Genomic DNA, 16526 nt, shown 5'->3' with positions numbered 1-16526 from the left:
TGAGAGTTCTTGCCAACCACCTATTAACATCTTCAGCCAGTTGGATGTCTAGTCAAAATTTACCCTGTGCTACACAGTTTACTCATTTGTCATTTTACCCTAGTTTTGTAAAATTTTATCTCCAAGTTTTTAAAAGTGAATTCATTGTCTAACGGGTGAAAAAAGCAGTCTTAGGTAATGGTATGCCATTAACGTGTTCCACATGGTGAGCCTCTCAGGTCTGCTGAACACCAGAGACCTGACGTCATCTCTGAGATTTCCAATCAGAGATGGTCAAATTGGCAAGTGTCCCCCTCTTGCTCATTTTTTCCCTGTTAGCTCCAATGACAACATAGGCCATATCCAAACCACCTTTGTTCAGTGCTTTGGCTGTAATCACCTCTCTGGTTTCCAGGCCTCTTCTCTTTAGGCTTTTCAGGCTGCTCACTAGCCAAACCAACAGAATGTGCTGAAGAGAAGGGGAAAGAGGAAGAAGAGAAAGCAAGCCAAGGACCTCTTTTGCAAATTGATGATTCCTTGAAATCAATTTATTTGGAAAAATAGACTACAGAAAAAAACATCCTTGCAACATTTTCAATCCAAAAAGATGGCAGTATCATTCCTTCAAAGTTCAGCAAATATTTGATAAGTACAACAATAATTATAATAACTTTCATGACCCTACTTGGTAGCACTCCAATACATATTTCTGCTTTTCTTTTGTCTTGAGATAGGGAGTTGCTTTTTAATGTTTCCTTTGTTTATTTCCTCTTTAGTTCTGACTTCCTTAATTTTTACTCTTCCCCATACTATTTGCTGGTGACACTGGTAACAAAGGCAACATATGCTATAGGTTGATAAGGCCATTGGTCTTCTCAGTAGAAGATGGAAAAGGACTAAGGGAAGCCTACTGAGACAGAGGTCTTGAAGTAATAAGACAATTATCCAACCAGAAAAAAATACTTATAATACTAAGTTCAAGAAATATAAAGACAGAAAAGACACAGAGTCTCTACCCTTTATGACTGTCTTGTTTTTTAAAAAAGGAACAAGATATAAATGACTAGTTTCTGAACTATGCAGTAAATGTTACACTGAAGACATGTATGCCAAGATGCCATGGAATATTGGGCAAGAATCACTTAATACACCTGAAAAACTCAAGGAAGATTCCACAAAAGGCCAGTTATTTAAGCTTACTGTTAAAGAGTAATCAGCAGTTTTCCATCCAGAAAAGAGTCAGTAAAAGTTTTTCTAGTAGACTGAACAGTATGTGCAAAGACTTGGAGGTATGCAAGAGAAGGCATGTTTTGGGGACATAGTTCAGGGTGACTGGAACCTAGGGTACAGAATGGGAGAAGGGCAGTAGACACCATGAGCATTTATTCCATGATAGGTGCTTAGATTTTATCCCATGGGTGGTGCTATGCCTCTGATCCCCTTTCTTTTCCCTTCTAGTATTTGAAAGGACATATAACTAGAATATACTGTTCCTTCAGATATAATTATCACATCTCAACATTCATAGATTTTCTTGCTTGGTTTAGGTAAGGCCAAACCTTCCATACTTCTTTCTCCTTCACTGGATCTGAAATAGAATCACTCAGATCAAAATATCCAGATTACTCAGGAATGTTATTGTCCAGGGATATTCTAAAAGACCTCCCAGCAGAGGTGTGCAAATTGACTAAAAACCTAACCATCATTCAAAACTTGGTGTTAAATGGTACCATAAGTATATCCACATGATGAAGTAGCTGTCATTAATGTGCCTTGCAATGGCTTGGGAGAACAAGTGTCCAATGGACAGATGCCTGGAGTTGAGTTAAAATTGCTCCTTACCAAGTGATTCCCAACTTGAGAACCCTGTCCTCCCTTGGAGTATGAATCAGTAGTAATGGCAGTCCATAAAGAGTTTCCACTGACTCAATAAGTGTAGTAATAACCCATGATCATACAAAGTTGGCTAACTAGAATATTAAGTTTCTTTGCATTTGACTGAAATTGTCTAACTTTAATTCGGTAACGCTAAAATCACATGAGGGACAAAATAGCATAATGGTTAAGAGCACAGGCTCTGGAGCTAGATTACCTGGCTTCAAACTGCAACCCTACTGACTATTAGTGCAACCTTTGCCAAGTTATATAACCTCTTCATTTCTAAGTCTGCCTATCTGTAAAATGGAGATAATCATAATACTTCTTCCTAACTGTGATTTAATAAATGCAGACTGATTAAAGATAAAATGTATCAAAAAAAGAGAGAAAACATAATGAAAGTTTGAGGACCATTGGTCTAACTCAAGCAAAAGAATTACAATCATTCTCCTCAGACTGTAACCTATAATAGAAGAATATATTCTTCACTGAAATCCAAAGTCCTGTCAGCCCTCTGGCTCTGGATTAAATGTGGAGGGAGCTGTATGGTACCTAATTCCATTTTTCGTTGTCTTCTCAAAGAAACAAAAATGTGTCCCTCAAGTCCCCGTAGGCCTCATTATCTTGCAGATATTTCAGACTCCAATATGTTAGCCATTAAAAAGACGTCTCTCTGTTTGATGACACCATCCCTGGGCAAAAGCCACAGATAACAAAATGATCGCCAATTTTCTCTGGCAAGGCCACACAGCCAAGAGGACAATGGTGGAAAAGGCTCATGACAAGGGAGGGCGAACAAATAAGGCAGAAAAAATGTTAAGTACTGGCTAAAAGACCACAAGCCAAAGAATATGATAAACAGCTATGGCCTGCATGAAAAGCAGGAGTCCAGCTGGATCATCTGCCAGAATCCAGCACAGGGCCAGCTACCTTGAATTGTAGATGCAGTAGTGCCTGATGGAGTGTCCAGCACTGATTACTTCCATAGATCTGCTAAATGGCAGAAGCCACCTATGCCAGGGATAACAAAAGGGTTTGCAAAATTTGTGGGGGCTGGTAAGAGTGCCAGGAAAGAGTAGAGAGATTGGCTGGACAAATATACCCAATGGCTTTAGGGAAACCAAATGAAAATATAGAAATTGAAAGTGAGGTAGACACTTGAGATGTCATGCTGGTTGAACTAAAGACAAGTGGTCAGTTCACTGGCTCTAAGCTCACTACATGAGCCTTCAGGAGTGACAGGGAGCCAGAGGTGGACAAAGACACAATTTCTGTTGACTAGCAAGCTATGCCTAGCAGAAGACAGTGAAATCATTCTCTGTACGCTGTCATTAGCTGGATTTACAAATTCTGAAAGCTAATACTTCATAGTGTTCAGTCTTACCATCAGTAAAATGGGAAATAGTGCATTGACGTCATCAACTTGGAGATAAAAATGGACAACTTGGACCACAGATACTCTATGAAATAATTGTTACTATTGCTTGTATACTTATGATTTGAATGGCTAAAAATAAATATATGAGGTTAAACTGTATGAAATTGCTAGCATTTTGCCATTTTTGACCTATAAATACAGTAATTTTCTATGTTTAACTTAATAGATAAAGGTATAGATAAGATTTGAGTTACTTGGTTATAATAGAGAGCTCTATTAGCAAATTTTAACTGAGATCCTCTGTATACTCTTTCTCCTCCCACCCGCAATGATAAGTTGTTTCAGATTTCAGCAAAAACAAACTGGCCCTGGGATTAATTTCTAGCCTACTTTTCCTTGTCCCTTCTTTTCCTTCTGTTACTATTAGGCACTTTGATTCCTCACCTTACATTCCACCTTCCATTGGGTGTTGTGAGAAGGGGCTGGCCCTCCAACAGGGGACACATGTTTGTGCCCAAGAGAGGTGGTTCTTTATAAACATGGCCATGGGACAGCAGCTGCTGAAGAGGGGGTCACGGGAAAGTTCTTTACTCCCAAATATTTTCTCCACCTCCACTAGAGAGAAATTATTTCTCTCAGGTTAAGTATCAACCTCATTAAACATTCTCTTTCAGTGAGCAAATATACTCATTCCCGTAATGCAGTGAGTGGCACCAGTTTTAGATCAGCATCCTCTGACACGTTATGTAAAAGGACACCAGGCACCAAGAAGGACTGCCACCAGCCACATTCCCAGCAAACAGCACTGCTGGCCGCAAACACTCCAAGAATGAGCTCAGACTCAGATTTCTTCTTGCACCTCATCCTGCAAGCCCTATTGTTTCTTCAGTGAGGGGCAATTCATTAAAACGACTTACCCATATAAAATAACTTCCTTGTGATACAGAGCCTGCCACTGGCTCCTTTCTGACAGGTTATAAGTTATAGAATTTGAGTGTCTGGCTCAGGCCTCCAGTGGTGGATTTCAAAGAGAAAAACATACCCTCCTAAAAAGTTGTACCGATTCCCTGGGCTACAGAAGGGCCATTCCACTTGGGCCCTATCGTGGGACCAATAGCAGTGGCTTTGGTGTGTCATGCCAGCTGGAAATATCTGCAGGAAACTGTGTCAGATGAGACAGTCCCACCTGCAGCTGTACTAGATGCAATGGAGGCTAGGAGTAAGGGTAAAGCCCAAGGTCACAGACAGAATGAAGGCTCCTTCAGAGGAAATCCCAGAATCTTTCACTCCATAGCACTTTTAAGACAAGTTCATAGAACCCTTCACTACCCAGACATACCACAACCTTAATAATCTCTTTTTTATGTATGTGTTTGCTTTGGAGGAAGTCCCTGAGAATTACTATATAAAATTTCCCAAGCTGACTCGTGCTTTCTGTAAAATCTTGGCAGCCACCCTATCAAGGATGGCTTGATAGGAAGAAGTTTTCACATCAGATGTGGGATGAAAGATGCAGTCTCTTTCTTTCCACTTCTTTGGTTATCTCTTTCATGTGCAGGGTCTTGGCAGTTGTCATGCTCCCTCTAGCTGAGCACAGTGGACTCTCCAGGTATGTGTGCACATGCACCTCCCATAGGTGCTTCTCAACAATTAGACCCAGTGCAAAGACTCTTGCTCCTCTTTAGCTTCAGGATCTTTGTCTTCTCCTTGGAGCAGGTTCCCCATAGGGGTGGCCATCCTCAAAGACATAATTTTACCTCTTGGTTCACTACTGGGTGTCCTTTCTCAACCAAACCTCATTCTGCTTTAGCTCAGTCTCTGGGAACCACTTCTTTTCTGAAGCTCGCAGGCACTGAAAATTGCTAGGTATCTTTCTCCAGGGAGCCAGAACACACAGACATGCCCCAGCTACCCAAAGCCAGATCAGAGGGCCTCAAGGGTGTGTGTGTCTAATCTACAGTTAGGCTAAATCAATGTCTTACAGCAGTGATCAGTCTCCGACTTTAATCACAATTGCCATTAATTTTTAAACTAAGCCTATTTAGAGATTTGCTCCTTCTTCCCTCCTTATGTGGTGTTCAAAACTAGCTCCTCACTGCTGACCTACCTGATGGCCCCCGGGCTGGGATAGGGCTTTCTCTCTCTAGAGCTCCTGATTTTTAATTTCTGTGCCACTCATCAACACCTTTTCACTGTTTTGTAGCTAAATGAAAAATTATTGTTTTATTCTGTGTTCCTGGCACCATGGAAAAAAAATACAAGAACAGAAACCTGGAATAGGTACAGTCCCAGTCTTCCAGGAGCTTATATTCTATTAAGGGGCAGAGCCCAGGAACATAGAGCACAAGACCAAAAAAAAAAAAATCTCAAGCTGAGAAAAGCTATTTTTCCCTGAAAACAGGCAAGCGTTACTGTCTCCCCCAGTAAGAGAAATCTCCCAGAGGCAACCCTGGATATTGTGCCTGAGAGCTATTGTGCCTGAGAGCTATAGGCCTGATAATAGGTGAACACTGCCCCCATCCCACACACACACCCAAAACCAGATTTGGGCCACACAATTTCTAAGAAAGCTAGAAGTAGAAACAACTTAGAAAAAAGAAAAAAAACCAATTTCCCTCCCATTGCAGAGACTGGAAGCAAAATCTGTCAGTGATTTCACTCCAGAAGAAATGGCCATCTGCTATTCTTCCCCACAACGTGAACACACACATACACCTACTCCTCTCTCTCTCTCTCTCACACACACACACACACTCACACATATACAGGTATACTTATACTTGCACACACACACACATTCACACATATATGAATACTTACAATATTTATACATACACACATAGACACACACTCACACATATACAGGTTTACTTACACATATGCACACTCAACATTCACACACACACACACATGCATGCATGCTCCCAGTGAATACTTCTCATCAGGGGCTTAATTACTTAGTAATGGAAAGTAGCAGTTCCATAAGTCAAGTCTGAAGAGTGGAGACCTTCCTATGCTTCTCACCTGACACTTCCTAAAGAAGCAGGGAGAACTACAATAGGCTGTAATGATGGTGGCACCACAGGGCTGAAATGTGGACTCACTGGGGCTCCCCTTGGGGTCTTGCACAGTCCAATGAATATCACCTATTGTTTCACCCAAGCTCAGAATCTATTCTGTGGAAGGCACAGGAGCCTAACGCCATGGAGACCAGAATACCATTTTTACTATAGATAAAGGTGTTTGGGGGTTGTGGCATAAGTGAGAAGGCTGAATGAGCTGGCTTGAACTCCCCTGAAATAAGCTGATGCCCCAGAAATGTAGGCCTCTTCTGCTAGACTTTCCACATAATGGAAAGACAGCTGGGAATGTAGGTTCTGCAGGCAAGCAGGCAAGAATCTGGGGGGTTTCTTCCTCCAGACTCACCAATCAGATCAGTCATTCTGGTTCCCATTGAGAGGAATGAGAAAGGGATGGGGCTAGAAGCCAGGAGGACTTCTCCATGGATATCTCTGTTTTTGTTGTTGTTGTTGTTGTTTGTTTGTTTGTTTGTTTGTTTTCTTCTTCTTTGAGACGGAGTCTCACTCTGTTGCCCAGGCTGAAGTGCAGTGGCATGATTTCAGCTCACTACAACCTCCACCTCCCAGGTTCAAGCGGTTTTCCTGCCTCAGCACCCCTAGTAGCTGGGATTACAGGCACGCGCCACCATGCCTGGCTAATTTTTGTATTTTTACTAGAGACGGGGTTTCACCATGTTGGCCAGGCTGGTCTGAAACTCCTGACCTCGTGATCCACCTGCCACGGCCTCCCAAAGTGCTGGGATTACAGGCATGAGCCACCGCACCCGGCCAGATGTCTCTTTACATCAACATATGAAAAACGGGAAGCTAGTATGCTCAGCCACAGGTCCCTCAAGCACCCTTTCTATGCTTCAGAAGACATAGCTGTCAGCCAGGGGGCCACACTCAGATGGTTCTGAGTGTGAGAGGCTTATGGGCTGAGAGAGACTCTCATAGGCATTTGAGGAGAGTGTCATGGGTGGCAGTGTCCTCCCCATCTTTCCTCTCATTCCCCCCTTCTTGAGCCTCTGGATTGTACCAGGATGGATTGAGATTGACAAACCTGAACATGTTTTGGTTTGAGGTTTGGCAAACTCTGTAACTCCAAAGTCTTCCACAAATGTTTTGTGTTCTGCAAAACCAAAAAACATTAGACAAGCACTTTCCCCCCTAATTTTTAAGCCCATGTGTGTTTAAAGGAAATGTAATCCGTATGTTTTGGGTACATTTATATGCAACTCATCAAACCATGCTCCTCTGCATGAGTAGTCACTTGATGTCTAAAATGCATGAGGAAGAGCTTAGATTTATAAGTTGTTTTTTTTTTTTTTTTTTTTTTTTTTTTTTTTTTTTTTTTTTTTTTTTTTTTTTTTTTTACCACGGAAAGGCAATAGATGAGGTGCTGGATGGAAGGTGGTGAACTGGGTCCCAATTCTGGCACAGAACCACCAGTTCCCACAAGATTTGCAAATAATTCTCTATATCCTCATCTATCAATATTTCCCACCTGCAAGGTGGCATTAATAACTGTTGCCCTTAACAGATCCTGTGGGTAGCCAGTGGGAATTAAAGTGTGATTATCAGGTAATTTTGAGATATTTAAAGAGAAAAATACAAGGGCCCCCTTACTTGCCGTAGCAATTTATTTTAATCTAGTTTTCCAGAATGCTGAAGGACAAAAATGGCTTCTATCTTTAGTAATTCATCCTTGCCCCATCATGAGACACATGACTTCAATGTCATTATATCATAGTTTCACCTGCTAGGGAAGGTCAGGCTGGCTTCCTGTTCTCTACTAGGAAAACACTTACTTACACGGGGATAGAAAGTTGATAATGAAGTCATGGGTAGTAGACTACGAAGACAAACTGAGAATATACAGTTTGTTTTACTTGGAAAAGCAAAGGTGCTAGGTGACTTGAATAGTGTTTTTACACTGATTAAGAGGTAGGATTCTGCCTTTTAGAGTTAGAATTCTGTTCTCAATATCTGTTGAAGATAAAATAGGTCAAGTGTAAACTGTTAGCATGATAAAGCACAAACCGTTCAGGCTTTGAAGTCAGGCAGAGTCAGTTTTAATACCTGCTCCAGCTTTACTATGTGACAGTAGAAAAACTGCCCAACCTCTCTGAGCCTCAATTGCTTCATTTGTAAAATACAAGTTGTTTTGAAGATTAGAGAAAACATAATTAAAGGTCTGGAACACAGTAAGTTAACTGATAAAATTTCTGATAGTACTTAAAGTAGCCCTCAGATTTTGATGGAACATAATGAAGAATTCCCATGGTATCAGAAAAGAATAAATAAGAAATGTTGTGAAATGGATTAATGAAGATCCATAGTTCTGCTTTCCTGGAGCCCTTAGAGAGAATAGAGCCCATTAGGAAGGACACACACATAACTGTCTGCCCTGAGCAGTAAGACAGTCACCAGCCTTCAGGCCAGTAGAGGAACAAGGGCCTCAGCACTTGAACTGATATGTCATCACAATTCCTAACCAAAAGCAAATCCTTCAACATGCAACAGTCTAATTCTCAAAATTAAAGAGTGGCTCTAATTCCTACAACATAGATTTAATGCTGGTCAACACTAGCTTATCTAGGCTACTTTTCTGTTCTAAATCATGCCTCAGCACCTTCATTCTCATGATGCTCAGTCATGTTCCTGGGCAGGGGTCATGCCTTGTAGCCACAAGCTCTCCTTGATGTTGCACAGACATGCCTGGCGCACGTCTGTCTTTGCACTTGCTGTTTCCACTGCCCAGAGTGCATAGCTGGCAGCTTCTTTTGCAACATTCATGGCATCTTATCAGGGCACCATCCCTATTCACACTGTAAAAGTGTCTTCCACTCTCACTCTACCTCTTAATCTGATTTATTTTTCTTCTTTGCATTTATTAATAATTGACATACATATTTCTTGATGCCTTTGCAGTTCAGACAACAAATGGTTAAAGTATATTCAGATGGCAATTTCCAAGGATAGAGTGCCTGCTCATAGGAAAGCACTTATTTAGAAATCAAATTCAACTTTAGAAAAATGAATAAAAACTCAGAAAAACAAGGACTCAAATGGGAGAAAAAAGCAAAGAAAATAAAATATTTCAAGTGCCAAAGAATAAAATAAGCAAATACTAAATGCTATTGGAGATACAGAAGGAAGGAAAAAGAAAGAAATAGTTTAATAACTAACACCAGTAGGTTGGAACTGGTGTTCCAGTTGGAACTGGTGAGAGAGAGAGAGTTGTATCTAGAGCAGAAATTCTTAACTTTAAGACTTTTTTGAAAATCTGAAGAAAGATATAGACCTCTCTCCAGGAAAAATGTGCATCTATTCATTCAAACACAATTTTACCTATAATATCTGAAACCCCTGAACAATCTATCCATGTGCTTCAAGCTAAAGGTCTTAAAAGCCCTTGCATGCCATAGCCTACCTCCAGAAATAGCCTGTCATGAAAGTCCTGCCCCAAAGAATCACCACCAAGACAGGTCTAGAGGCTTCTTTACAAAAGGCCAGCTTCATTTTTGATCTCCTTATCACTAACAAGTTCTTCTGTTAGCTCATAGTGCAGAACCTTGGGAAAAAAGGCAATAGGAAATGGCTTGCAAGCACATTGTGCTGACCTGGACATGTAAAATAAGCTAATGGGATGGAAGAGGATGGGCCATCTGAAATGAAAGTAATAGGTATTCATTCCTCACTGGCTAAATTTTGAAAATGAGGGCCTTTGTATTGTTATAAACAAAGAATGATCAAAAGGAAAGCATTTGACATGTAGTCCATATGCCTGAGTTCTACTACACTCTACCACTAACAAGTAGTTGCTTGACCAAAAATATGTTGCTCAATTTTGTCGTCTACAAGCTGGAATTTTAAGTGATTTTTACTTTTCTCAGTACATATAATTTTTAAAAATTCTGAGGTGAATACAATTTTATTCAAATCTAAATATATTTTAAATATACATAAGTTTAGTAGAGAAGTGATTCATAAGTCATTTTGTAAAGAAAATAATTGTCATAACTGATTTTTAGCATAAATCTGGATTCTAATATAATGCACTGCACATTTCAGAAAACGGTTTGAAATAAAAGTTTTTGGCTTATTTGAAAACTCTTACAGACAGAATACCAAAGATAACCCCTGGTAATCTGCCATTTGAATGTAAATAAATGCCCTCAAATTATTAAAAAAAAAAAAAACTATTAAAATAAACAGTCGGAGGGAGGAGCCAAGATGGCCGAATAGCAACAGCTCTGGTCTACAGCTCCCAGCGTGAGCGACACAGAAGACTGGTGATTTCTGCATTTCCATCTGAGGTACCGGGTTCATCTCACTAGGGAGTGCCAGACAGTGGGCACGGGTCAGTGGGTGCATGCACCGTGCACGAGCCTAAGAAGGGCAAGGCATTGCCTCACTCGGGAAGCGCAAGAGGTCAGGGAGTTCCCTTTTCTAGTCAAAGAAAGGGGTGACAGACGGCACCTGGAAAATCGGGTCACTCCCACCCGAATACTATGTTTTTCCCATGGGCTTAAAAAACAACGCACCAGGAGATTATATCCCGCACCTGGCTCAGAGGGTCCTACACCCATGGAGTCTCACTGATTGCTAGCACAGCAGTCTGAGATCAAACTGCAAGGCGGCAGCGAGGCTGGGGGAGGGGCGCCCGCCATTGCCCAGGCTTGCTTAGGTAAACAAATCAGCCAGGAAGCTTGAATTGGGTGGAGCCCACCACAGCTCAAGGAGGCCTGCCTGCCTCTGTAGGCTCCACCTCTGGGGGCAGGGCACAGACAAACAAAAAGACAGCAGTAACCTCTGCAGACTTAAATGTCCCTGTCTGACAGCTTTGAAGAGAGCAGTGGTTCTCCTAGCACGCAGCTGGAGATCTGAGAACGGGCAGACTGCCTCCTCAAGTGGGTCCCTGACCCCTGACCCCCGAGCAGCCTAACTGGGAGGCACCCCCAGCAGGGGCAGACTGACACCTCACACGGCCGGGTACTTCAACAGACCTGCAGCTGAGGGTCCTGTCTGTTAGAAGGAAAACTAACAAACAGAAAGGACATCCACACCAAAAACCCATCTGTACATCACCATCATCAAAGACCAAAAGTAGATAAAACCACAAAGATGGGGAAAAAACACAGCAGAAAAACTGGAAACTCTAAAAAGCAGAGCGCCTCTCCTCCTCCAAAGGAACGCAGTTCCTCACCAGCAACGGAACAAAGCTGGACGGAGAATGACTTTGATGAGCTGAGAGAAGAAGGCTTCAGACAGTCAAATTACTCCGAGCTACGGGAGGATATTCAAACCAAAGGCAAAGAAGTTAAAAACTTCGAAAAAAATTTAGAAGAATGTATAACTAGAATAACCAATACAGAGAAGTGCTTAAAGGAGCTGATGGAGCTGAAAACCAAGGCTCGAGAACTACGTGAAGAATGCAGAAGCCTCAGTAGCCCACGTGATCAAATGGAAGAAAGGGTACCAGCGATGGAAGATGAAATGAATGAAATGAAGTGAGAAGGGAAGTTTAGAGAAAAAAGAATAAAAAGAAATGAGCAAAGCCTCCAAGAAATATGGGACTATGTGAAAAGACCAAATCTACGTCTGATTGGTGTACCTGAAAGTGACGGGGAGAATGGAACCAAGTTGGAAGACACTCTGCAGGATATTATCCAGGAGAACTTCCCCAATCTAGCAAGGCAGGCCAACATTCAGATTCAAGAAATACAGAGAATGCCACAAAGATAGTCCTTGAGAAGAGCACCTCCAAGACACGTAATTGTCAGATTCACCAAAGTTGAAATGAAGGAAAAAATGTTAAGGGCAGCCAGAGAGAAAGGTCGGGTTACCCTCAAAGGGAGGCCCATCAGACTAACAGCGGATCTCTTGGCAGAAACTCTACAAGCCAGAAGAGAGTGGGGGCTAATATTCAACATTCTTAAAGAAAGGAATTTTCAACCCAGAATTTCATATCCAGCCAAACTAAGCTTCATAAGTGAAGGAGAAATAAAATACTTTACAGACAAGCAAATGCTGAGAGATTTTGTCACCACCAGGCTTGCCCTAAAAGGGCTCCTGAAGGAAGTGATAAACATGGAAAGGCACAACCGGTACCAGCTGCTGCAAAATCATGCCAAAATGTAAAGACCATTGAGACTAGGAAGAGACTGCATCAACTAACGAGCAAAATAACCAGCTAACATCATAATGACAGGACCAAATTCACACATAACAATATTAACTTTAAATGTAAATGGACTAAATGTTCCAATTAAAAGACACAGACTGGCAAATTGGATAAAGAGTCAAGACCCATCACTGTGCTGTATTCGGGAAACCCATCTCACATACAGAGACACACATAGGCTCAAAATAAAGGGATGGAGGAAGATCTACCAAGCAAACAGAAAGCAAAAAAAAGGCAGGGGTTGCAATCCTAGTCTCTGATAAAACAGACTTTAAACCAACAAAGATCAAAAGAGACAAAGAAGGCCATTACATAATGGTAAAGGGATCAATTCAACAAGAAGAGCTAACTATCCTAAATATATATGCACCCAATACAGGAGCACCCAGATTCATAAAGCAAGTCCTGAGTGACCTACAAAGAGACTTAGACTCCCACACAATAATAATGGGAGACTTTAACACCCCACTGTCAACATTAGACAGATCAACGAGACAGAAAGTCAACAAGGATACCCAGGAATTGAACTCGGCTCTGCACCAAGCGGACCTAATAGACATCTACAGAACTCTCCACCCCAAATCAACAGAATATACATTTTTTTCAGCACCACACCACACCTATTCCAAAATTGACCACATACTTGGAAGTAAAGTTCTCCTCAGCAAATGTAAAAGAACAGAAATTATAACAAACTATCTCTCAGATCACAGTGCAATCAAGCTAGAACTCAGGATTAAGAATCTCACTCAAAACCGCTCAACTACATGGAAACTGAACAACCTGCTCCTGAATGACTACTGGGTACATAACAAAATGAAGGCAGATATAAAGATGTTCTTTGAAACCAACGAGAACCAAGACACAACATACCAGAATCTCTGGGATGCATTCAAAGCAGTGTGTAGAGGGAAATTTATAGCACTAAATGCCCACAAGAGAAAGCAGGAAATATCCAAAATTGACACCCTAACATCACAATTAAAAGAACTAGAAAAGCAAGAGCAAACACATTCAAAAGCTAGCAGAAGGCAAGAAATAACTAAAATCAGAGCAGAACTGAAGGAAATAGAGACACAAAAAACCCTTCAAAAAATTAATGAATCCAGGAGCTGGTTTTTTGAAAGGATCAACAAAATTGATAGACTGCTAGCAAGACTAATAAAGAAAAAAAAGAGAGAAGAATCAAATAGATGCAATAAAAAATGATAAAGGGGATATCACCACCGATCCCACAGAAATACAAACTACCGTCAGAGAATACTACAAACACCTCTACGCAAATAAACTAGAAAATCTAGAAGAAATGGATAAATTCCTCGACACATACACTCTCCCAAGACTAAACCAGGAAGAAGTTGAATCTCTGAATAGACCAATAACAGGCTCTGAAATTGTGGCAATAATCAATAGCTTACCAACCAAAAAGAGTCCAGGACCAGATGGATTCACAGCCGAATTCTACCAGAGGTACAAGGAGGAACTGGTACCATTCCTTCTGAAACTATTCCAATCAATAGAATTAGAGGGAATCCTCCCTAACTCATTTTATGAGGCCAGCATCATCCTGATACCAAAGCCGGGCAGAGACACAACCAAAAAAGAAAATTTTAGACCAATATCCTTGATGAACATTGATGCAAAAATCCTCAATAAAATACTGGCAAACCGAATCCAGCAGCACATCAAAAAGCTTATCCACCATGATCAAGTGGGCTTCATCCCTGGGATGCAAGGCTGGTTCAATATACGCAAATCAATAAATGTAATCCAGCATATAAACAGAACCAAAGACAAAAACCACATTATTATCTCAATAGATGCAGAAAAGGCCTTTGACAAAATTCAACAACGCTTCATGCTAAAAACTCTCAATAAATTAGGTATTGATGGGACGTATCTCAAAATAATAAGAGCTATCTATGACAAACCCACAGCCAATATCATACTGAATGGGCAAAAACTGGAAGCATTCCCTTTGAAAACTGGTAGAAGACAGGGATGCCCTCTCTCACCACTCCTATTCAACATAGTGTTGGAAGTTATGGCCAGGGCAATTAGGCAGGAGAAGGAAATAAAGGGTATTCAATTAGGAAAAGAGGAAGTCAAATTGTCCCTGTTTGCAGACGACATGATTGTATATCTAGAAACCCCCATTGTCTCAGCCCAAAATCTCCTTAGGCTGATAAGCAACTTCAGCAAAGTCTCAGGACACAAAATCAATGTACAAAAATCACAAGCATTCTTACACACCAACAACAGACAGAGAGCCAAATCATGAGTGAACTCCCATTCACAATTGCTTCAAAGAGAATAAAATACCTAGGAATCCAACTTACAAGGGATGTGAAGGACCTCTTCAAGGAGAACTACAAACCACTGCTCAATGAAATAAAAGAGGATACAAAGAAATGGAAGAACATTCCATGTTCATGGGTAGGAAGAATCAATATCGTGAAAATGGCCATACTGCCCAAGGTAATTTATAGATTCAATGCCATCCCCATCAAGCTACCAATGACTTTCCTCACAGAATTGGAAAAAACTACTTTAAAGTTCATATGGAACCAAAAAAGAGCCCGCATTGCCAAGTCAATCCTAAGCCAAAAGAACAAAGCTGGAGGCATCACACTACCTGACTTCAAACTATACTATAAGGCTACAGTAACCAAAACAGCATGGTACTGGTACCAAAACAGAGATATAGATCAATGGAACAGAACAGAGCCCTCAGAAATAACGCCACATATCTACAACTATCTGATCTTTGACAAACCTGAGAAAAACAAGCAATGGGGAAAGGATTCCCTATTTAATAAATGGTGCTGGGAAAACTGGATAGCCATATGTAGAAAGCTGAAACTGGATCCCTTCCTTACACCTTATACAAAAATCAATTCAAGATGGATTAAAGACTTAAACGTTAGACCTAAAACCATAAAAACCCTAGAAGAAAACCTAGGCATTACCATTCAGGACATAGGCATGGGCAAGGACTTCATGTCTAAAACACCAAAAGCAATGGCAACAAAAGCCAAAATTGACAAATGGGATCTAATTAAACTAAAGAGCTTCTGCACAGCAAAAAAAACTACCATCAGAGTGAACAGGAAACCTACACAATGGGAGAAAATTTTCGCAACTTACTCATCTGACAAAGGGCTAATATCCAGAATCTACAATGAACTCCAACAAATTTACAAGAAAAAAACAAACAACCCCATCAAAAAGTGGGCAAAGGACATGAACAGACACTTCTCAAAAGAAGACATTTATGCAGCCAAAAAACATGAAAAAATGCTCACCATCTCTGGCCATCAGAGAAATGCAAATCAAAACCACAATGAGATACCATCTCACACCAGTTAGAATGGCAATGATTAAAAAGTCAGGAAACAACAGGTGCTGGAGAGGATGTGGAGAAATAGGAACACTTTTACACTGTTGGTGGGACTGTAAACTAGTTCAACCATTGTGGAAGTCAGTGTGGCGATTCCTCAGGGATCTAGAACTAGAAATTCCATTCGACCCAGCCATCCCATTACTGGGTATATACCCAGAGGACTATAAATCATGCTGCTAGAAAGACACATGCCCACGTATGTTTATTGCGGCATTATTCACAATAGCAAAGACTTGGAACCAACCCAAATGTCCAACAATGATAGACTGGATTAAGAAAATGTGGCACATATACACCATGGAATACTATGCAGCCATAAAAAATGATGAGTTCATGTCCTTTGTAGGGACATGGATGAAGCTGGAAACCACCATTCTCAGCAAACTATTGCGAGGACAAAAAACCAAACACCACATGTTCTCACTCATAGGTGGGAATTGAACAATGAGAACACATGGACACAGGAAGGGGAACATCACACTCTGGGGACTATTGTGGGGTGGGGGGAGTGGGGAGGGATAGCATTGGGAGATATATCTAATGCTAGATGACGAGTTAGTGGGTGCAGCGCACCAGCATGGCACATGTATACATATGTAACTAACCTGCACATTGCACACATGTACGCTAAATCCTAAA

At 41.0% G+C, this 16526-nt stretch overlaps 1 protein-coding gene across 5 annotated transcripts in view; it reads right to left on the bottom strand.

Moving 5' to 3' along the window:
- TBX15 (T-box transcription factor 15) overlaps positions 1-16526 on the bottom strand; it is a 121465-nt gene that overhangs the window by 29183 nt on the left and 75756 nt on the right. The gene's annotated exons all lie outside the window — the stretch shown is intronic.

This window comes from Pongo abelii, chromosome 1, assembly GCF_028885655.2.
Source record: "Pongo abelii isolate AG06213 chromosome 1, NHGRI_mPonAbe1-v2.0_pri, whole genome shotgun sequence".
Classification (NCBI taxonomy): Eukaryota; Metazoa; Chordata; class Mammalia; order Primates; family Hominidae; genus Pongo; species Pongo abelii.
The sequence above is the reverse complement of the archived record's forward strand: the minus strand, read 5'-3'. Positions and strand labels throughout refer to the sequence as shown.